At 46.1% G+C, this 24,202-nt stretch overlaps 1 protein-coding gene across 3 annotated transcripts in view; it reads right to left on the bottom strand.

Moving 5' to 3' along the window:
* Positions 1 to 24,202, bottom strand: part of EPB41L1 (erythrocyte membrane protein band 4.1 like 1) — a 212,675-nt gene that overhangs the window by 124,073 nt on the left and 64,400 nt on the right. For all 3 annotated transcript variants that reach the window (XM_060189328.1, XM_016186133.2, XM_060189324.1), the window contains one exon: positions 14,564 to 14,613. The gene's annotated coding sequence lies outside the window, so the exon portion shown is untranslated. The remainder of the gene's footprint in view (positions 1 to 14,563; positions 14,614 to 24,202) is intronic.

Genomic DNA, 24,202 nt, shown 5'->3' with positions numbered 1-24,202 from the left:
AAGGAAAAAATAGCCTCCAGGAGTAGTGGGTTCGTAGTGTAGGCACCAAGCCCCAGCAATAACCCTGGAGGCAAAAATAAAATAAAATAAAATAAAATAAAATAAAATAAAATAAAATAAAATAAAATAAAATAAAATACCTAAGAGGGTGGGGCACAGAAACCTATGCAGTGCTTCCTTGGGACCTGAGTCTGCTCTGCCCTCTCAGCCCAGGGATGATGTAGGCAGGAGGGAAGGAAGCCCTTCCACTGACCAAAGCTCAAGCTTTGCCAGGAGCCAATGGTGGCTTAGGAAGGAGGCAGAAACTTTGGTTCCCCTGGCAACGCAGACAAAGGCCTTTCAGCACAGCAATCAGCTGAAGTAGGATGTGGATGGTGTTCCACCCCATCCAGCTGGGGTTCTCCTCTCATTTTGCTCATAAGGAGGAAACCAACCCAATCCTCTCAGCCATGCCTCCCAGAGCAGGGGAATGTATGGACCTCAGGTTGAGGGCTTAGAACAATTTGTTGGGGGATCCATAGCCACTACATGTGTGCCTGAGTTAGGACACCCCTGTGAGGCTATTGATCAATTTGTCACACCCAGGCCCTTCTGAGAGGCAGTATTAGCCTCAGAACCACAGGAAAATCTGGATCTAGGAGGGAAGTGCCTGAGTCCAAGTCCAGTTCTAGCATGAATTGGGCCTGAGGAAAGTTTTACCCCATACTATTGGGGCTTCTTGTTCCCCATCTATAAAGTGTAAAACTTAATACCAAAGTTGTTTGGAATATATATTATACAACAACAATATGTTATATAACACACACATACATATATATATATATATATTACAACAACAATAAGGTGCATCTGGTAGAGCACACACATTGTCATGCACCAAAACCTGGGTTTAAGTCCCTGGTCCCCATCTGCAGGTAAGAAGCTTCATAAGCAGTGGAGCAGCACAGCAGGTGTCTCTCCCTTTCTCTCTGTCTCTCACCTCTATCAAAAGTTTAAAAAAGATTTAAAATGACTACCAGAAATGGTGGAACTGTGTAGGCATTGAGCCTCAGTAATAATCCTGGTAGCAAAATAGTAAGTGGTAGTGGTGGTGGTGGTAGCAACAATAGCAGCAGGGCCAGCAAGATTGCTCACCTGGATAGTATACCTGCTTTGTCATGTATGAGACCCAGGTTCAAGCCTAGCCCCCACTGCACTGGAGAAAGTTTTGATGCTGTGGTATCTTTCCCATTCTTTCTCTCTCTCTCTCTCTCTCTCCTTCTCCCTCTCCCTCTCTCCCTCCCTCTCTCTTTCTGCCTCTCTCTGAAAAAATCAGGCTAGAGCAGTATAGTACCAGCAATGACCAAAAAGAAGTTAAAAAATAATAATTCTCAGTCCACACTCACCAAAAAAGTAATGAAGAGAGGAGTATAGTGTAGTATAAAGTAAACTCTACATAGGGTAGAGTTGTAGAGTTTACTTTATACTACACAAGAACAGTTGCCTTCTCTTAACCCAGAGCACTGGAACACACTGCACATTCCACTAGCTGAAATTACCTTTTTGAGTGCACTTTGAGGTGAAGGAAGAAAATCACAATAAAACTGGAAAAACAGTTTCCAAATAAAGTCTCCATATCTGACCATCTACTACAAGTGAGGCTGCCACCCTCCCTGGCCCAGAGCCGCACACAACAGGAAGCAGTATATGCAGAGGCCCTACGCCTGCCTCAAGGGCTCTCATCCCTAGCCGAAGAGTGAGCCAGAGATTTTAGAGAAATCATTTCCGCTTCAAGAATCAGAACAAAAAGAGACAATTCTCAGGAAAAGTTCTCGATTCCAGGAATGTCAAACTATTGGCATCAAAGCCCACATGCAATCACCATGTTTTCAGTTCTAGCATGCCTCTGCTGTTCCATGAAGAAACTCTGCAGCCATCTGGGCTACCTCCCCTTTTCTTTTACCCCCAGTTTCCACACCCATCTGCACCCAAGCTCTGCCAGTTTCCCCTCTTTACCCTCTGACCTATACCTTGTCTCCACTTCCACATACCTGTCACACCTCACCACACCAACAGCTTGCCACTGATCTCTTGGCCAGCAGCCTTGCTTTTCTAGCCTACTAGAAATCAGAGCACACCATTCATTCCCAGCCTCACAATCTGCAGTGGCCCTCCTCACTTTTTGGACAGAGTTACAGCTCCCTACCCAATACACAAACTGGGATCTGAGCCCATTTGGTGTGCTTTCTGTTCTCACCATTGCCAACATCACCACCACTCCAAAGCTCCCTTCTGTTTTGTGCCTCTGTACCTTTGCACTTGTGGGTGGTTCCCTCTGCCTAGGAACCCTTCCCTCATGCGTGAAGGTAACAGCTGACCTTACTGTGTGCTCAGTCTACCTTAGTTCCTCAGCATAAGCCCTGTGCACACACTACTTCATTTATCTTCACCAAGACCTGTGAGGCAGGTGTTAACCGCAGTCTGTTTACAAAGAAACATAACTAGAGATTATATGAATGGACCTGGCAGAAGTCACATGGTTAGTAATGAAAGGAACCTGAAATGAAATCTGCATGTCTAGTACTTAGGTGGCCCTCAACCCCTTGCCCCCAGGAATAGTGCAGGGGTGATGTGGAATCAGAAAGCATGACTCCCAACAGTGCCCCTTTCTTCTTGGGCTTTCGGGAATAGCTTGCCTTAGAGAGGGCCTCTGGAGACAGCTCAGTCTGTTGCTCTCAGGTTTTGTCCCCAACTCTGAACTCCCCCCACCCAACCTCCATACACCACACAGCATAACTTCTCTGAGAATACAATATCTATGTCCACACCTCAGAGCTGTGGAGCTACAGTTACTGGCCCAGCAATGATTTCCAATGACTCTTTCAAAAAGTCTAGGTTCTCTTAGTGAGCATCAGGAACCACCATGATCTGGTACCAGGCTATTTTATCAATCTTAATCCCCACGGTATCTTCTGTCCCAGCACAAGTAATCTAGCCATAAGGATTGGTGAGTACTAACAACCCCACCAGAAACAGGAGAGATAATTTACCTGGTAAGGTGCCTACATTGCCATATGCAAGGCACATGCTATCATGTGCAAGAATTCAGGTTCAAGACCCTGGCACCCACCTGCAGAAGGGAAGCTTCATGATCAGTGAAGCATTACTACAAGTTTGTATCTCCTTCTCTGTCTTCCCCTCCCCTATCAATTTCTCTTTGTCATATCAAAATAAGGGAAAGAAAGAAAGAGAGAGAGAGAGAAAAGAAGGAAGGGAGGAAGGAAGGAAATGACAAAAAAATGGGCACCAGGAGCAATGTGGTGCAGGTGCCAAGCCACAGTGACAACCCAGTGGCAAAAAACAAATAAAAAAAAAAAAGTGGGGAGTCAGGCTGTAGCGCAGTGGGTTAAGCGCACGTGGCGCAAAGCGCAAGGACCGGCACAAGGATCCCGGTTCGAGCCCCTGGCTCCCTACCTGCAGGGGAGTCACTTCACAGGCAGTGAAGCAGGTCTGCAAGTGTCTATCTTTCTCTGCCCCTCTCTGTCTTCCCCTCCTCTCTCCATTTCTCTCTGTCCTATCCAGCAGTAATGACATCAACAACAATAATAACAACAACAATAAAAACAACAAGGGCAACAAAATGGAATAAACAAATAAATATATATTTTTTTTTAATTTTTAAAAAGTAGGGGGGTCTGGATACTTGCTAGGTTGCAGATTGATCCTATTACCAACCCCAGGACAAAAGTAAGGACCACAGCCCTGATCTTACCCAACTGGAAGCACTCAGTGTGCTATGACCTGCTCTTAGATGGAGAGAAAATAACTGAGGTCAGATAAGAGAATCAGAGAATGTGGTTGTTTGAAAATTACTGGCCCCAAAGCCCCATTGTACAAATGAAGACACAGAAGTTCAAGGAAGAAATGGGATCTGCCCAGGTGGTATGTTTGATCAGCAGAGGTTCCAAGACTAGGAGTTCCAGTGGCTTCTATTTCCCACATCCTCCTGCAGCCTCCTGGGAGAAAGGTAGGAGAAGGGACAGCAGTGAGGCTGGGATTGGGTGTGGGAGGGGGCATAGACAGGACAACACTGCCTTGAGCCCCAGGCCTGCCCTGCCTCAGCTCCCAGACCTCCCACAGCTCATGGGTGTGGCAAAACCTGCCAAACCAGTCCCTGTGCCAGGGCCAAGTGGCAGAGCTTGGAGTAGCAGTCTGGCACGACTGGCACATGGGCAGGCTATAGACACCAAGAGCTGGAGGGCAGGGCACACAGAGGGTCCTCCTCAGCCAGCGGAATCACTGCCCTGGGGCCAGGATGGGTACTCAGAGCTGAACTACTCCATCACTGGATCAAGCATAGCCTAGACTCACCAAGGTCACCTGTCCCCATTCCACATGTGAGTGCCACTAGGGCAGGAGACCCCAGAACCCACCTGGGAAACATGACAGGAGGCAAAGGAAGCAAAACGACAAACACTTCTCCTTCCTACTCAAAGCCACCAACCTAACATCCCGCCACAATCTGCCTTGCCACATACAAACATGTTCAGCCCTTGTCCACCCCCCCCCACACACACACACACAAATACACACACCAGTGACAAGGGCCCAGGAAAAGGCGGAGAACATGATACTGTTGTGGAAGGGATGGTGGGAGATCCATGTGCCCCATGAAGTTCTGGGACAAATGGTGGCATAGACTTGGGAGAACCTCTCTTTCATTTCACCATCATTCCTGTGGTGGGAGAGGTCAACTCCAATGGCCCTGACATTTGCTCTCATCTCACTTCCACCCTGCCACATAGCACCTTCTGCTCAATAGAAAGCTTAAGTGGACACACACACACACACACACACACACACACACCACATACACCCCCTTGTGTGGGCTCTCTGGACAAGGCTGGTTCTGTGTTCAGGGACTGCCTTACTGGAACCTGCTCTGTCAGCTACAGCTCCAGTCAGGCAAAATGACATCACAGGCCAGCAGGTTTCTCAGGTCAGGTTATATAGGGGAGCTGATAGTCCTATCACTACTTTCCTGGTGCTCAGAACCTAGTTTCAGTTACTCCCAAAGTCCACAAAACCAATCCAGGGAGGAAGGGACCTTGGCATAAGCCTATGCTGCTGTAAGAATCAAACACATGAACCAGGTAGGTTCCCACAAGCATCAAATGTTATACTCATATTTCAGCCTCCTCTGGTCGATGGGGAGAAGGTCCAGAGAGAGGATAGAGTCAGCTGAGGGTCACACATTAAGGCTATGGAAGGGAGGGATCAGTGTCCAGATGTGACATTCTACAACTCAGGACTCCCAGCCTAAGCTGCCTCCCACGGTAGAGAAATTTTTCCAACTTCAAAATGATGTTCCCCACAGAGACACCTTCCTTACAAGGTTTGGGAACAGGCAGAGATGGTCTGGAAATTCTGCTGCACTAATTGCATGTTCACCTCTGTGCCCAAGCACTGAGACAGAGCTGGTGTACAGCAGGAGCTCAGTGAGTAGATCAAGGATCACAGGGGCAACAACTGGAGGTAGAATCCACTTTTAGGCATAAGCACCAGGGCAAAAACACAGAAAGTGGCTAAAACACAAGAGGCCCAGGAGGTAGCCAGGCTGCACTGAACAAGCAGGGGTGCTTCTGTTGGTCTGGACCTTAGGAATTCTGGGCCCAAAAGTGAGAGGCAAGTTGGCCTCAGTCACCTTGAACTGATTCAGAGTGCACACACACGTGTGTGTGTGCGTGTGTGTGTGTATATGTGTGTGTGGGGGGGGTTGTGTGTTTTTGTGACTCAACAAGGTCACAGAATTCTCACCAAGAGAACCCTTATCTTTTGCCTCACCAAAATTTATAGAGAAAACCAGGGTCACAGGTTCTAGCCCCTGGTCCCCACCTACAGGGGAGAGGAAAGGAAGGGAGGGGAGAGAAGGGCCTCTTTGCACTGCTACAGTAGGAGTCTTTTACCTTGATAAAATGGTTCCTCATTCTCTTAATCCTGACATGACACTGAAGTAACCTTGTCACCTCAGTGACCATTGTAGTGTTAACCCTAAAGGTAGATAAGACTGGTTGACTTTGTTGTTCATATTGGATCAATAAGACAACCAAGTGTCTCAGTTCATTGATTTTTTTTCTTCTGCTTTGTTCCTATTAGATGAATACCAGGAATACAAAGAAGTGTAGAGAGCCCAGGTCATTCACTGAGACTTTTCTTGAGGCCTTCTCAGGAATGCACATTGAAGAAGGCAGCCATTCTAGTCTTCCAGTGCTGTCCCACTGCACTGTTGCTGCACCCCCTTGCTATCCACAGCTTACTACAGCTGGCATCTGAGGTATTTTCCTTTCCTACTTCTGTTCTTAGTTTTCCCAAATAGAGAAAACTAATCTCAGTCAACAAGTTCTAGAGGCTAATATAACTTCCAAGAACCCACATAAAACCCAGGAGGCCAGTTGTGGCACCTTTGCTCCTGCTGCCCCAAACTCCAGGGAGGTCTAGAGGTAAAGATGCCAGGGCTACATTCAGAGCTGTGCAAACATCACCACTAACTCCAGAATCCCAGTTATTCTTAACAAATTCTGAGTTAGCTCAATGTTCTTTAGGGGCTCCACCCTAGTTTGACCCAGACACTACTTTTCTGGGAAAGCTCAGGGTGCCCCTAGGAAGAATTTCTACAGGGCAGTAGTGGAGCACAATGTAAACACTGTGTGAACACTGTGTTCTGCTTAGCGAAACAACCTGTGAACTTTCTGGAAAGGGATCTGCTATATTGGGCCAGCCCAAACCCAAACTTTGTCCCAGCCTTGCTTTTTAAGTTGTTCTGCATGCAGTCATTGTATTAACACTGGTCTCAGTTTCCCCATCTGTTCCCTGGACAGCAGGATGAAATGTATGCCTCCAACATCCCGCAGAGGCATCTTCTCCCAATAAATGGCTAATCTCATCTATCTTGTTGGGAAAAGCCAGTCTATTATATCAAGATTGGTGAGAGCAATAAATTGGGGCTGGATTGGGAAACTCTCAAATTCAGAAGTGGTAGGTAAGGCTTTATTCCATAGACCTTACAGAGCTCAGGAAGGTTTTATTTCGTGACATGATTCCCTCACACTGAGATGGACCAAAGAGGGAATCCCAGATGCCATTCCAATCACCATCAACACTGGACAATAGGAAGAAAGATCAGGGTCTTAGGACTGGCTTCTATCTTCTTGCTCTGCTTTGCCACTCACTAAACATGTAGCCCTGGAGACATTACTTACCTTCTCTGAGCATCAATTAACTTACAAAATGAGAGTGATTCTGCCCTTGCTGCCTTATTTCTCAGAATTATGAAGAAAATAGATGAGATGATAACTAGAAAATCCCTTTGTAGAAAACCATATGTTTTCTTATCTTCTATTTTAATACATATTTATTTATTTATTTTGGATAGAGACAGAGAAATTGAGGGAGAAGGAGGAAATAGTGAGGATGAGAGAAAGGCATCTGCAGCTCACCACTTATCAAGCTTCCCTCCCCGAAGAAGGGGCCTGAGGACTTGAATCAGGGTCCTGAACTAGGGTTCTTGCACATTGTAATGTGTGCTTTGTTGGAAATGCCACCACCCAGCCTCCATATAAGACAGTTTGATTCTAGTCCAGGTATAAGCCTGGTGATAAAGGGCCATGGGAATAAAGAAAGTTACTCCCTCCCACCAAAGAGAGAATTCCCCTGTCTTTTTCCACATCTTTTCTCCCTGCAGAAACAGTAGAAACCCTCTAAAATGGGTGGGAGAAATCCAGGGATATCACAAATAACAGGGAATATGGAAGTCAGGCTGGACATGGCGGCGGGGGGGGGGGGTGTTCAGATCGGGAGAGGACATCGTGTGTAAGGAACAATTGTGAGGCCTGCTTCCCCAGTCCCTAAGAAAGCTCCTCTGGCTCTCAGACATGCAACAAGCTGGGGACAGTCTGTATCCACAGGGCAGGGAGGCTGAGGACCACTCAGTTGTTATTTTAGAGTCATGTACACTTCAGAAGGAAGAATCAGTGGACAAGAGCAGGGGAGGAGTGGGCTGCTAAGTAGCCCACACCAATATCCTTCCTTCAAGACACGATGACACAGCCAGCTTTCCTATGATAGTTTCACCCTGTGCCATTTCCCTCCTCTGAGTCTCAGTTTCTTCATCCGTAAAATAAAGTACTAAACCCCTGACATACTATGAGTCTAGTTTAATAAATATGATGGCCATTCTTTTAACTTCTGAAACCAAGGAGGCTCTTTGTGCTAACATCATACTCTCCTCTCTCCAATTTTTCACCTGAGTTGTTTTGAAGAAAAATCTGAAGTCAACGCCAGGACACAGCCCAGGCTCCAAGGGTATTATCCATCCTCTGACAAGGAGGATGATACCAGCTCTGTGTGAAAGGATAGGGAAAGGGAAAAAGGGGTCCCTTCATGGATTAGAGGCACATGTTTCAGCCTTTGTTCAGAGAAAGAGTGGAGAATCCTGTCACTTGCCAAGGCTGCTAGAAGACATTCAACTTCCATGAACTCTTACGCTATGAGGAGGAAGAGCTGATTGATGGGTGATGCACCACTGGGAAGTGCCTTTCCTTCCACTCACTGCCAGGAGAACCAATGAAGAACTGACACTTGGTGCCTGGTTACCCTTAGCCAGCTGGAATCGCCCCCATGCACATGGGAGAAAAGAGGAAAAGACTATGTGCAGAGTTTGTGGGCATATGTGTACAGTGTCACATCTCTGAGTGGAATGGAAGGAGGGAGCTCCTTTGTTGAAGCCTGAAAACCAGCTGCCACCCTCCTCCTCTCACCCCAGCTCCTTAGCTCTGGCCACACTGAACTATCTGGCTTCTCCCTTTTATGCATTTCTCGGGCAGTTCTCTCCTCTGGGGGAGCTCTCCCTAAGTGAGACATCCAAATACGGCCCCCTTCAAGACCTAGATTGAACAGCCCCTAGGAAGAACGTGTCAATTGCCTTGCCCCAGGCTGCCCCTCTTTCCCTTCTGCTTGCTCCACTCAGCATCTGTTGCACTTTTCCTGTCACTCTCCCATGGCAATTGGCACTGACTGTGTCACAGCCAAGCCTGCATACTTATCCCCACTCTGGGGAGCACAGGTGACTGCTGTGGTTTCCAGCACAAGCTCTGGAGCTAGGCAGCCCTGAACTCCAGCACCGGCTTTGCCAATTATTAAACCATAGTAAGTCACTTGTTCTCTTTGGGTCTCAGTTTCTTCTGGAAAATGGAGCAATACTATTAGATATTCCACAGAGTCGCTTGTGGTAATTAAATCAGATAATGCACATTATCAGCACAAAGTTCACTTAATACAAAGTAAGAAAGAGATCACTAACATGATCTGTTTGTTAAACTGACCTTTCAAGTATGCTCATGGGTCATTTTTCTCTACATTTCCTGAAACACCAACCACTGAGTCACACACTAGATGGAAGCATTTATAGGGCAATAGATCTATGTGCAATATTAAAAAAAACCTTCCTGGTGAATAAAAATATTGGACTCTCAGGCATAAGGTCCCAAGCTTGATCCCTGGCATTGTATGTGAGTGATTCTCTGGTTCTCCCAATGTCACTGCCATTAATAAATACATTTTGGGGACCGTTTAATAACACAGCAGGTTAAGTGCATGTAGCATGAAGCACAAGGGCTGACGTAAGGTTCCCGGTTCAAGCCCCCAAACCAGGGGGGGGGGGTTCTCTTCCCCTCTTCTCTAGATTTCTCTCTGTCCTGTCCAACAACAACAATAACAATGACAACAAGGGCAACAAAAAAAAGTAAATAAATACTTTTTTTTTTTTGCCTCAAGGATGGCTTTTTTTTTTTTTTTGATAGGACAGAGAGAAATTTAGAGGGGAGGGGAAGATAGAGAGGGAGAGAGAAAGATAACCGCAGACCTGCTTCACCACTTGTGAAGCAAGTCCCCACAGGTGGGGAGTCAGGGGCTTGAACCAAGATCCTTGCAGGTGCACTTATGCTTCGTACTATGTACGCTTAACCTGGTGCGCTATCACCTGACCTGAATAAATCAATTTTTAAAGAGATAAAACTCTTGGGCTGGAACATAACTTGCCCAGTAGAATGAACACTTTATCATGCACCAGGACCAGGTTTCAAGCCCCTGGTACTACATGGAAGCACCATGTTTGGCACCAGAGGGATGCTGTGATATTTCTCTTCTCTTCCTCTCCCTCCTCTGTCTCTCTTCTCAATCTGAATTTTTTTTTTTTTAAGTTAATAAAAGTTTCACTGTGATTGGTCCGGGAGGTGGCACAGTGGATAAAGTGTTGGACTCTCAAGCATGAGGTCCTGAGTTCAATCCTTGGCAGCATGTGTGCCAGAGTGATGTCTGGTTCTCTCTTTCTCCCCTTCTATCCCTCTAATTAATAAATAAATAAAATTTTTTAAAGTCCACTGTGAGAATATTCATGCTAGCATGAAACAAACAGAAAGAGGGGGACAGCACTACTTTTCCAAAAAACAGACTGCTTAACCTGGACCTGAGCCACCTCTGTAGGCAGTGAGCTAGCTTCATGTCACAGAGCAGCATGTATACTGACAGTCATTTAAACTACCAATAAAAGGCAGTCAACATAGTGATCAGCATGTGGGCTCTGAGTTTACACTTCTCAGTATTGAACCCAAGTTCCTCTTCTTATTTAGTATATGAATTGAACCAAGAAACTTAGCTGTGTCATAGTTTTCCCATCTATGAAATGGGATAGTAGCAGTGCCTGTTCAAAATACTGTCATGTAATTTAACTAAGATGACGCATGTGGGGCCAAGTAGTAGCACACCTGGTTGGGCATACACACTACAGTGTGCAAGGAACCAAGTACAAGTCCTCAGTCCCCACCTGCAGGGAGAAAGCTTCATGAGCAGTGAACAAGTACTGCAAATATCTCTCTTTTCCTCTCTTTCTCCCCCTTCCCTCTCAAGTTTTATCAGTCTCTAGCCAAAATAAATAGAAAATATTTTTTTAAAAATAAGAAAATATTCAAAGTAAATAAAAATAAAATGATGGACATAGAGGAATGGACATGCTCTCGAAAGGGAAAGTAAGTCAAGAGCACTGCCTGTTCTTATCATGACTGGTATCTGTATAACTACTACTGAAGAGGTATGCTGTGCTGTTGCTCATTCTCCTAATGCTCAAGGTTCCCTTAATATCCTATGTGCTTTTGCAATTCTTTCTGCCCGGCAGTCTTCCACTCCCTCCCTTCCCCGCCCTTCTGGTGATAACCCTGCCTCTCTGCTAGGTATGTGGGTAGGCATGTGACTCAGGTCTGGTCACTCAGAGTACCCCTAGCCCCCAGCAACAGCGATAAACCAGTCAGAGTCCTTCCCTTGGATTGATATATAGACTCTAGAAGAAAAATTGCTCCTTCTTTCTGCTTGAATTGCTAAGTCAGAGCTTTGCAGTTTCCCAATAAGGTCAGAGAGGAGAGAAGAGCAGTGATGGGAGAGCGATGGAGCACCAATTCCAACTCATTCTTCAGCTCCATGAACTATACCAGGTGCTCTTAAAGACCTTTTCTGGTTTAAGTCATGTTGAGTTTCTGTCACTTGTTTCTGTAAAAGCCATGCCCACTTGTACAAGCCCTGACCAAGATGAGTTTTGCGTTGGCCATGGGTAGGCTGGACAGAAGCCAGCATTACAGCTCTCCCTAGGCACTCTAGCACCATCCTCACCATCTGAGCTGTGGGAAGTAATCTACAAAGCATGTCCTCAAGAACCTTCAGATATTGCTTCCTGAAGCCCTGGGGGTCTACAGGATTAACCTCCTAAAACAACCAGGAAATGGGCATTAAAAGGGGGATGATACGTTTCTGCATGAATTGGTGTCATTATCATTATTATATATATATATATATATTTTGTTGCCTCCGGGTTTATTGCTAGGGCTCAGTGCCTGCACTACGAATACACTGCTCCTAGAGTCAATTTTCCCCATTTTGTTGCCATCATCGTCGTTGTTGTTGTTGCTGTTGTCGTTGTTGGATACAACAGAGAAATCGAGAGAGGAAGGGAAGACGGCGGGGGAGAGAAAGGTAGACACCTGCGGACCTGCTTCACCTCTTGTGAAGCAAACCCCCTGCAAGTGAGGAGTTGGGGGCTTGAACTGGGATCCTTAGGCTAGTCCGTGAGCTTAACCCGCTGCGCTGCCACCCAGCCCCCCACCATAGCAGTTCTATTACAAATGCTTTTGAAACGGGGATTCTGCTACGCCTAAAAGATCTGAAGGGACTAGAATGTAGCTCAGTGGTAGGATATGCACCAAGCATACGTGATGCCCTAGATTAGATCCTTGGCACACAGAGACAAACACAAAATTTTTTGAAACCTGTTCAAACTGAAAGCACAGTAAGGTAACAAGTAACCAGGGCTGATATACCCATCCCCATTCTTTTTTTTTTCCAACCCCATTCTACAGAAGGTGAGACTATGACCCAGAAAGAAGAAGTGATAAGATCAAAGTCAAATCAAAGCAAGCCAGCATCAAAGAAAAGACTTAAATGTGGAGCACTGGACTTGAAGGCCAAATGGCTTCTACTGCACCAGGTTACCAGTGAAAACCTATCAGCCCTTACATTTCCTATCTCCTCTAGTAAACTGACAGTGGCTAATAACTAGAGTCTCACATTACTTGGCTCTGACCACTACAGAATCACCTACTTCTAAGCCTGGCTCCTTGAAGGATTTCCAGAAGCTCCAAGAATGTGTGGAATAAATATGCACCAACCTCTACCTTCCCCTTTACCATGTACCTCTCTTCCATGCACACATACACTTAGTTTTCCTTTCCCACCCATTTGCTCAAATGTTAAGGAAAGACCAGGCTGGCCTCCTCCTGAGAACTCCTAATCCACCGCCTCTGTCCTAGCTGTACTGGAGCTGTGGATAGAGGATTCCTTGTTCCCAGTGCTTCCTGTCCAGAGATCTCCGTGGGGCCCATGTACAGGCAGGAAGGAGCGAAATTGCTTTTAACTGAAGCGAAAGCCACAACACACACACACACACACACACACACACACACACACTCTCACACGAGCAACATGCCTCTAGCTGTGCCTGGCATTTATTCTTTTTTTTTTTCCTCCAGGGTTATTGCTGGGCTCGGTGCCTGCACCATGAATCCACCGCTCCTGGAGGCCATTTTTTCTCCCTTTTTGTTGCCCTAGTTGTTGCAGCCTCGTTGCGGTTATTATTGCCATTGTTGACGTTGCTTTGTTGTTGGATAGGACAGAGAGAAATGGAGAGAGGAGGGGAAGACAGAGAGAGAGGGGGAGAGAAAGATAGACATCTGCAGACCTGCTTCACCGCTGTGAAGCGACTCCCCTGCAGGTGGGGAGCCGGGGGCTCGAACCTGGATCCTTACGCCGGTCCCTGAGCTTTGCGCCACGTGCGCTTAACCCACTGCGCCACCGCCCGACTCCCCCTGGCATTTATTCTACCTGCTTCAGCCCAGCAGGCCCACACCATCTCCACAGTCACTGCTCCCTAGACAGACACACACACACATACAAACACACACACACACTGGAGACTTCCCCTAGGGAAACACAGGTACCTCACATATAATCAGAAATTAAAACCAGAGGATTCTAAAGTGACAATATCACAGCCCTGCAGTTATGTCTTACTAATAACCCAATGACATTTGCATATTACTTCACAGTTTCCCAGTTGGCTGGCTTCCCTCTCTATGCCTTTACCCTGCCATAGTCACAGACCCTCTGAACTGGAAAGAGCTTCAATGTGCCTTAGGCCAATGGTTTGCAAAGAGTCTTGCACAGAGCCAAGGAGGGTTTTCTTTCATTGTCTGGAGGCTGAAGAATAAGCCAATTAGAGGCCTATCCCAACTTCAAACACAGCTGCAACCCCTCAAGCTATTTTGCACATTGAGATTCTTTTGGGTTCATTGGAAATGGGGATTTCCTTACTCCAAAATTTGAAAACAGCTAATTTATTCTGACTCCACCTCACCCCACCCTGTGCATCGACAATGTGTATAAGCTGATGAGGTCACAGAAAGACAAGGAGTTACCCAAGGTCACTTAGAAGCCAGTGTCAGTGCCATTAGGAAAACACATATCTTCCCCTGAATCTAGTTTATGATCTATGGAAGGTGAAGCAAGAAAAGACAAGGCTGCAGGGTTAGTGGATTCAGCTTCTTGGTCCAGGACCATATGTCAGCAGCCATACTGGAATGCATATGCAACACAGACAATGCACGCTGTCTAATAGCGGTGCTTAATGAGATACATTTCCAGTTCTATCTTGAATAAGCAAACCCAGAGAGGGCCTTCAATATCACCCTCATTTTTCAAACCCACTAGAAATCTGTGGCCTTAACAAATGCTCACTCCTCCCCAGCAGTAAAATACTAGGTTGTCAGAAAAGTCATGATGTGTTTTTTTCTGTTTTTCTAAATAAATATGTGTCATGACTTTTCCAACAATCCAATAAATCTAAATAGAGTCTGGGAACCTGTGCTGAGAGGAAGGTCTTGTCCAACCTGAGCTAAAGAAGAATTAGGCTATGCCTGGTAACACTCACCCCTCCTCTGTCCACACCAACTCCCTGGGGTAAGGACGTCAGTCAGGTACCTAGAAGGAGGAAACAATGTTAGCTCCTTTAAACTGAGTTCACAGGCCCAGCATGGAGCTGGAAATTGTGAGGCTGGCATCTGACTCTGAAGAGCGTTAGGGAAGTTGCTGAACCTGTTAAACAGAAAGGCTAGTGTGACAAACATGAACGGGAAGCTGCCAGTAGGAGCCAGGCTGGGAAGCACTTGGAGGCCAAAGTGAGGAATCTGGTCTCAATTCTAAGACTGATGGGAGATCATTGATGCATACAGTAGGGAATGAACCAGGGGCCAACTAGGTTTGAAGAAGTTGTTAGTGTTGTATGGGGGTGTATGACAAGAGTCCAGATGAAGGTAGTTTCAGTAGATCTAAAAAGAAATGGGTGGATTCCAGAGATCTTTAAGAGGTGATATGTACAGAACTTAGGGTGGGCTGGATATGGGGTAGATGACATGCAGGAGGGAAGGACCCACCCACTCCTCATGTACTTTCTTCTACATTAGTCATATGGTCCCAGAACCCAGACACAATCATGCCCATTGCTTCTTCAATCTGGCCCACCCTTGCTTTAGTCTCTTCACCTGTAAAACAAATGTGACTGAACTCAGTAGTCTCTAAGTCTTTTTAGCCTAAGTAAATTTTTCTAGTGTGGTTTATTCATAGAACCTTTAAACCCCTTTTCAACCACCTGTGAAGTCAACTGCAAGCCCAGCCTACCCCAAGCAATGGGGCAGGATTGTTGTTAGAGGGAGGAGCCTCAAGTCCTCTAGACTCAAACACTAGGAACTCTCCACTTTACTTATGACACAAGAATCAGGTGAATAGAACTGTCAGTTGGGTTGGGGTTGGAACAGTGGGAGCAGAAGCCATACAAGGCCCTAGTGTCTTCTCTCTGCTTGAGCATTGGAAACCAAAACATTTCTATGAACATCAGTCACCTGACAGCTTACAAACTGCTTCCCCAACCTCTGTTTCCTAGCAGCCAGGTTCATTCTGGTAGGCCAAATGGTCAGCATCCCTGGGAGGTGATACAGTGCAGTGGTTATGAACTTGGATTCTGCGGTCATTCAACCTAGTGTGAAATCTGCTTTCACCACTCTCTGTGTGGCCTGAAGCAAACCACTCTGCTTCTCTGAGCCTGGCTTACCCATATGAAAGCCAGGAGTACTAGTGTCAGCTTCCAGGGGTACTGAGAGGATTAAATGAAATTATATATGTGCAAAGCTCACCTCAAAGCCTTATCACAAGGATCCAGGAGCCAGTAACTCCATTTACAGAGGTGGAAACTGAGACTTAGAAAGTGAAATTATTCACTAAAGGTTTCCACATGGAATCAGTGCAGGGTGACACCCAGAGTCTAGATCACTTGTCACTAGGTTGTATGCATACCATTTTAGTTTCTGTTTTTCAGATGAAGAAGTTGAGACCAAAACATTACAATGCAAACAATTTGACCAAGGCCCTCAGTGGAATTACTGATGGACAGGGATTTTGAACACAGGCCTCCTTCATTTAAAAAAAAAGTTCCTAGCAGCCAAGAAGATTTGGCAATAGGAAGTAGATGGAAAACCAGGCAGGCAGGTGGTTGGCATCAAGAATTTTGGAAGCTGATAGTAGGTAGCGCAACACCAAAGGAAGAATTCATTCATTTAAATACTCAAGTATAAAAGTGGCAACATAACCCAGACAACAAAAGAAGGCACTAAAAGGCAATGGGATGAAAATAAAAGGCAAGAGAAGCTAGAATTCAAGATATGAGACAGATTCAGAAACAACAGGAGTACAGGTCTCTCTGAGTTGCCACTTTTTGGATCATCTTTTGCTCTCTGAACAGAAGGACCCTACAAGAACTGTTGGCTCAGTCTTGTTGATAGTAATTTATTGGTTCAGTTGTGGAGAAAAGAGACTCTGGAACCTGGCTACTCCCTAAAAATTGGTGTGGTAGAAGGAAGAAGAATATACTCAGAGGGACAGCAATTACCTCAAAATCAAAAAAGGGCTTGATCCTTTTTAGAAAAAGAAAATGCGGTGTCGGGAGGTATTGCAGCGGGTTAAGCACAGGTGGCGCAAAGCGCAAGGACCGGCATAAGGATCCCGGTTCAAGCCCCCAGCTCCCCACCTGCAGAGGAGTCGCTTCACAAGCTATGAAGCAGGTCTGCAGGTGTCTATCTTGCTCTCCTCCTCTCTGTCTTCTCCTCTCTCCATTTCTCTCTGTCCTACCCAACAACGAAGACATCAATAACAACAATAATAATAACCACAACAATAAAACAAGGGAAACAAAAAGGGAAAATGAATAAATATTTTTTAAAATTTAAAAAAATAAAAGTTTTTAAAAAAGAAAGGGAGAGAGAGAAAGAAAGAAATTGAAAGGGTTGGTGAATGATAGAGAGAGGAAGATATACACCTATAGACCTGGCAGGTGCACTAAGAGCACATCTCAAATCCAGCTCTAAATTTAAATCAGATATTTAGATTGTCTTAGCCTTCACCACAGAAAATCTAAGTTACCAAACAAATGTAGAAATTTTTCAGTAGAAAGTATTCTTTTAAATTTTTAATCAATTCAAATAATTAACTCAGTTCCTCAGTGGCACTGGCCACATTTCAAGGATCAGAAGCTACAAGTGACTACTGTGTATGAAAGCAGTCAAGTCCAAGAAGACAGGGCCAGCTCTAGGCCTTTCAAGATAAAGCTGAATGGTATCTACTCATACAACACCCCCACCCACGCTCCAGCCTAATGTTAATATCTCCATCTGATGAATATTATATTTATAGAGAGAGTAACAAAGGAATGTGTGCCCATCGTTCAGAAGGAGAAACAGAGGCTCAGAGAGGTGGGTCAAGAACCCAAATTTTGGGGGTCAGGTGGTAGTGCAGCGGGTTAAGCTCACATGGCGCGAAGCGTAAGGGCCAGCGTAAGGATCCTGGTTCAAGCCCCTGGCTCCCCATCTGCAGAGCAGTCGCTTCACAAGTGGTGAAGCAGGTCTGCAGTTGTCTATCTTTCTCTCCCCCTTTCTGTCTTCCCCTCATCTCTCGATTTCTCTCTGTCCTATCCAACAACAATGATATCAATAACAACAATAAGAAGAACCACAATAACGATGAAACAGCAAGGGCAACAAAAGGGAGAAATGAAAAAAAAAGAGAACCCAAATTTTGACCTCAAGCCTATCTGACTTGGAAGCCTGAGCTCTGTCCCTAAAATTTGGTAGAAAGAAATAAGCCTTTGCCACTATTCTCAAGGAACCCTCATTCCTACTCTACAGACAGAATGGCTCAACTAAGAGGCTAAAGAAGGGGGAAGGGAGTTCAGGACAGCAGCAGAGTATGTATGAGTACCTAAATTTGACAAACCCCCCTCCCCACACTACATAATAACAACGAAAAGACAAAGCAAACACCATCTTAAATGTTGGATCAATGAAGCAAAGCTCTGGCCTCTCTCATTTAAAAGCAGAAAGATCAAAAAGGAAGGAGGGGGAAACAGGTATAGCATGGCCTACAAAGAGGCAATCCTGTGTACAGAGCTAAGGACACTATGGCACATGTGCACACACACACTCACCAAGAGGAAAAATCAGCAAGGTCTACTGGCTGCCAGCCTTCTAGGTGGGTTGCCAGGGCTTGGAGCCATGCCATCCCATGCACCTCCCCAAGGGCACTCACTCAGAAGGCCCTGGATTGGGGCCAGAGTTTGTACTCACCTCCTAGGGTCACCTCAGCTGGAGGCCAGGGAAAGACTCTACGAGGCAGCCTGCCCCCAGGGAGGAAAGGGGAGGAGGAGCAGATAGGTCCAGGAGCCATGTGTGTGTGTGGGGGGGGTTTGGGGGCAGGGGTAGTATAAACTATCAGGTACAGGTCAGGAAAACCAAGGCATTTATCCCCTCCCCAGTGGAGTAAGGCCAACACTCTGCCTCCTCCCACCAGCCCAACAGGGCGAAACTCTCACCTGCTATTAGGTTTAACAATTAACTCTGGTTGGTTTCCATTTCAGCAGGAGGCAGTTCCAGTAAAAAGGGACCCGGAAAGGGGACAGAGGGCTAGAGTTCAAGTGAAGGAAAAGAAAGAGTGGTTGGTGAACACCCTTCACCACAGTCTCCTCCTCCCTGCCCCGTTCAATCACTATGGGAGAGTCCTCTGTGCCAAGAGGTGATGGCAAAATGTTTATCAGGTCAGGGACATACCTGGCACATAGTAGGCACACAATAAATATTTCTAATCAACCAATAAGGGGACAGGTCAGAAAAATGGGTAGACTGCTTGACAGAAGAGAAATTAAAACAAAAATGGTGGTTTTCTCTTCAGCTCACACACACACACACACACACACACACACATACACCTTTGCACCAGGTCCTCATCAAAACTAATCTGGGCTAAGGACTAGGAATGACAGCCATCCAGGATGTGCCAGCAACATGGCTTCCAAGTACCCCAGCAATAGCTGCTACTTTTGACTCTATTCTTTCTGTGACCTTTGGAGCCCTAACTGCCTCCCCCTGTAAAATGGGAGTGATGCCACTGTGGCATGACAGCACAGGGCTGCACCCACCAGGCCCACTAATGCTGGGGTACTCTATGCTGTTGTAATCCAGCAGTGTCTGTCGCTGCCTGGCAACAGCCTCTTCTCCTGAGGCCACCGTCTGAAATCCTCCCCACATCCCCAATATTCCCCTGGCTCCCACCTCTGTGGCCCTTTTTCCTTTCTGGGAAGGAAAGCCCAAAATGATGACTGCTCCAGCCTACATACTTCCCACTCACCTGGGATCTCACACATGCCCTGGTAGCTGATTGCTCCCAATCTGACACTCGCTTATCATTTACACCCCTCCTTGGCTTTCCTGGCTCCCTCCTCACTCAACCTCGAACACAGACTTAGGTCCACAGCCCATCCCCAGATGGCACTGAGCTCATTTTGACCAGTTCACCCATGGTCTTGGCCAGAGGCTCCCCATTCTGGGCCTCTGATTCCTGCATAATGGGGGGTGGGTGGGTAGGGGTGGATCAAGAGACAGTTTCTCTTACCAGCCCGATGATATTCAGAGATTCTGACATTTCTGGCATCATTTTATGTCTTAGATTAATAAAGACGTGGAGTTCAGATCTCAACCTGGGCCAGGTAAACAAGCAGTCTGTTATGGGATAGACTCTGAGACAAGCCTGCAGAGGCCCTGGGCTTCAGGCCACTCCTGGCCACTCTCAGCTTGAGCCTGGGCTGAGGGACGAAGGGTCTCCTGACCACAGGTTTGCACTAGTCCCTCCACATAGCTCTTATTTTCTGTACTACCCCTTCTCCCTCCCCCCTCATTTGCAGTAGTGGCATCACAAGCCACCACTCCCCCATCCTTCTTAGCAAAAGCTTGCAGCTCCCCCCACATTTGGGCTGCTAGCCCTAAAGTCTTTCTAAGAAGTGATTCTGAAGCTGGTCCAGTTTCTGATCTTCTCTCTCCCGCTCCCATCTCGTCTGGAAGGCACCTCCATAAGGCCTATGTGCCCCATCTCTCATTGCCCACTCCTGCTTCATGCCTTTCCAGCCCCTGTGTCACCTCCAACATGGAATCTGCACTCCTTACTAATTGCTCAACTCACTCAGCTGTGTCTCTGCAAGACACTATTCCATCCTCTATTTCTTAACCTCTATTTGACTCGCACTGGCCCACGAGGTGGTGCAGTGAGTAAGATATTAGATCTTCAAGCATGAGGTCTTAAGTTTGATCCCAGTATCACATGTGTCAGAGTGGTGTTCTGGTTCTCTCTCCTCCTTTCTCTCATAAATAAATAAATGATTCTTTTAAAAATAAATACAATCTTTTTTTTAATGGCCCTCCAAGTACTGGGCAGTGGCACACCCAGTAGAGTGCACAAGTTAATAGATGCAAGGAGCAGGGTGCAACACGCCCCCACCCCCACCTGCAGAGGAAAGCTTCTCTCTTTTTCTCTATCCCCCTTCTTTTTCAATTACTATTTCTATTAAAAAAGAAAGAAATGACCACTGGGAGCAGTGGATTGTTTATGCAGGCACCAGGTTCCAGCAACAACCTTGTTAGCAATAACAAAAATTTAAAAATGTTTTAAATCTGCAGATCCTACAGTTTTCCTTCTCTTACCCTTGCCCCCAGTACAATGCTCAGAACACACATAGTAGGCATTTGCAGAAGCAATAATAATGAATTATAATAATGTATTATCCAATTATTCTTTGCAATGCTCAGATTTCAGCATTTTTTATTTTTATTTATTTATTTTAGATTTCAGCATTTTACACACATTTCAGTTAATTCTTTGAAACTCCCAGGCAGACTTGCCAATCCTACCTCATTTTTAAAACTATTTATCTGTTTATTTATAAGAGAAGACAAGAGCATCATCACTCTGGTATATGTAATGCTGGGGATCAAACTGAGGACTTCATGCTTGAGAGTCCAGTGCTTTATCCACTGAACCATCTCCTGTGTTGCCTACCTCACTGTTTGAAACTGAAGCTAAGAGAGGTGAAGTGACTCACCCAAAGTCACACAACCAGGCCACTAGGAAATGCTAGAGTCTGAATGGAATTTAAGTTCTTCTGTACTGCCTTACTTGGCCTCCTTCCAATCCACTAATAAAGGGAGATATGTGAGAAGATGTGGCCTGCCACTGATGAGGATCCAGAGAGATACAGGGGATCCAGACAGAACAGCCCAGGCCAGGTCAAAGGCAAATTCTGCAAATAAAGCTTTTTTTTTTTTTTTTTTTTTTTTTGCCACCAGTGTTATCACTGGGTGCATAGGCTTGGTGCCTGCACTACAATCCACTGCTCCTGGAGGCCATTTTTTCCATTTTATTGGATAAGACAGAGAGAAATTGAGAGAGGATAGGAAAGATAGAGAGGAGGAGAGAAAGATAAGACACCTGCAGACCTGCTTATGAAGTGTCCCCCGCAGGTAGGGAGCCAGGGGCCTTGCGCACTTTGGAACTTTGTGTAAATGAGATTTAGTTGTGAGCATCCTCCCAATGCTTCAAGCTGCATGCATTAACAAACAGTTTAATTAAGCATTGATATCAAAAGTCGAACACACTTTTTCCACACATCAGCATGAGTGTGCTGATGTTTCTCACCTTTTCATGGTTAGCCCTCTGAGTCCTTTGAAGCACTTCTGCATTAATTTGGTTTTAAAAAAAATAAAAAAGAAAATAATAATAACATGTGCGCTTAAATGTGCCACCACCCGACAACCCAAATAAAACTTAATACTTTTCTTTTTTTTAGACTTTTTTCCCATTTTGTTGCCCTTCTTGTTTTATTGTTGCTGTAGTTATTATTGTTGTTGTTATTGATATCGTCACTGTTTGATAGGACAGAGAGGAGGGAAAGACAGAGAGGGGGAGAAAAAGATAAACACCTGCAGACCTGCTTCATCGCCTGTGAAGCAACTCCCCTGCAGGTGGGGAACCAGGGCTCAAACCGGAATCCTTACGCTGGTCCCTGAGCTTTGCGTCACCTGCGCTTAATCCGCTGTGTTGCCAGCTGACCCCCAAAACTTAATAACTTTCTGTTAAGCACTTGCTCTGTGCAAAACCTTGTACTAGGTCCTAGTGAACAAAGAATGATACGCGAGACAGCTCATAATCTAGTGAGAGAGACAGACTGTGTCCCAAGATAAAGCAAAGACCAAGCAGAACTTGTCCCCAGAGGGGACTAGATAAGGTATTGAGGGAATGCAGAGGAGGGAAAGACACATTCTCATTGTGGGGTGGGGATGGGAGGGCTCACTGGCTCTGTAGGACAGAGGTTGGCATCTGAGCTGAGTTGAACCTTGAAAAGGCAGCCAGGATTTCAACTGTGATTGGGAAGAAGGGGTAGCACTCCTGCTAGGGAGGAGCCCAAGAAGCTGAGGCAAAGACACAGGTAAGCACTAGTATGTTCCAACAGCCTCAAGAAACTCATTCTCTAAGCCCCAGCCCTTAGCATTGGCCCCAGGTATCCCGCCCTGAAGAGAGGCCATACTGAGTTTCCTCAAACTCACAGGCACTTAGTTCATCTATGGAAAGTGAGCATGGAAAAGAAGAAGGGCTAGGCAATGTGGGAATGGAGTTTGACACGAGGGACTCAGGCAGACAGCTAGAATTCAGGCCCTAGATGGAATCTCTGGAGAGAAGCTAAAGGGAGTGTTGGTACACCAGAGGCAGCAAGGAAAAGGGTAGAAAATGTGAACAGGCAGCAGGGGACCTGATTTCCAGAACCATACAGCTGAGTTGCATGGGCCCATGGGATTTTCCTGTCCAGTCCCCATTGTATATCTAGTAAAGCAGGGTCAAGGAAGTAAGGGACTGGTTCACAGCCTCTCAGCATTTGCACAGCAAAACCAGCACTGTGTAGAGGGGCAGAGAGTTCTGCCTTCAATGCCTGGCTCCGCCATGTATGCTCTGGTACTCTTCTGCAGTCACTAGGCCCCCACTCTCTAAAGCCACCCTGAAGATGATGGCTTTAATCTTTCAGTGGTGACTCAGATGGTGCCTATGAATCTTTTCCCAAGGACAAAGCACACTCAAATCTGTGCATGCTGTTTTTGTTCGTGGCCATCTGCAGCCAGAGGTCTCCAAGGGCAGTCTCAGAAACCTGTGTATGGCCTTGGCAGGGACTCTATTGGCGCAGACTGAATCCCAGGCCCACCTAGGATCCCACCCTCCTGTGGTGTGGTTGAATCTCTGGAGTGAATCCAGGAAGAGTGTAGATTAACAATATCCTCTTTGCCTAACAATCTTAGGAGGAGCAAAGTCTGAGAATCTCTGCAGGGATTTGGGGTGGGCTGTGGAGCAGTCTCATTCTAGCTGTTTCACTTATTGAATCTCTGCTTCCTGGCCTGTGAAGACAGGCACTGTGGTAGGAGTTTTAAAGTCACTGACCATTTATTAGTCAAGGTCCCTTCAGTTTAAGCCACCTACTCAAGATGACCAAGGTACAGTTTGGGGGTTGGGGGTTGGGGGGGGGAGGAAAGAGACCAAAGAGTAAATTATAGCTACCTAGGTTCTGAGGTGGCACTCTGGAAACAGGCCTATCTAGGAGAATTTGGACTTTCTGGGCTTTCCTACCAACCCCAAACTACAGTCTCCTCTCCCCTGTCCAGACCAGACCAGCTCAGTATGACTTCCTTCCTTTTCCTTTCTAGCACAAATATGCTTCAGACCATGGGTCTCCTGGTTCCTGCCTCTGCATTTCTCCCTCCACTCACCTCTTAGTCAGAAATAGTCTCTCCAAGCCCCCAGGCACCCTTCTGAGCAGACAAAACAATCACTCTGTGCAGATGATATGCTTATTTAACTGGAAGACTCCAGATAAGCAACTAATGTGACCAGTGACAAAACAATAACTAGGAACAAAGATCTTTAAATCTGCCTGTGCCTTGCCACCACCACCCCCACTTCCAGGTCTCTCCCACAGCTGGGCATCTGCCTAGAACCAGACAGACCTGGAGCCATAGCCAGTCCTGTGGCTGACATTGTAGGAAGGCTGGTAGAGGATGGGGGTGATGTCACAAACTTGGTAAACCCAAGAGACCTGGATTAGAGACCCTCCAAATTTGAGCAATTGTGTGGCTGTCTGTGGATTCCTAAATATTTCCTC

Source organism: Erinaceus europaeus, chromosome 1 (assembly GCF_950295315.1).
Source record: "Erinaceus europaeus chromosome 1, mEriEur2.1, whole genome shotgun sequence".
Taxonomy (NCBI): Eukaryota; Metazoa; Chordata; class Mammalia; order Eulipotyphla; family Erinaceidae; genus Erinaceus; species Erinaceus europaeus.
Note: the sequence above shows the minus strand (reverse complement) of the source record. Positions and strands in the feature narration are given on the sequence as shown.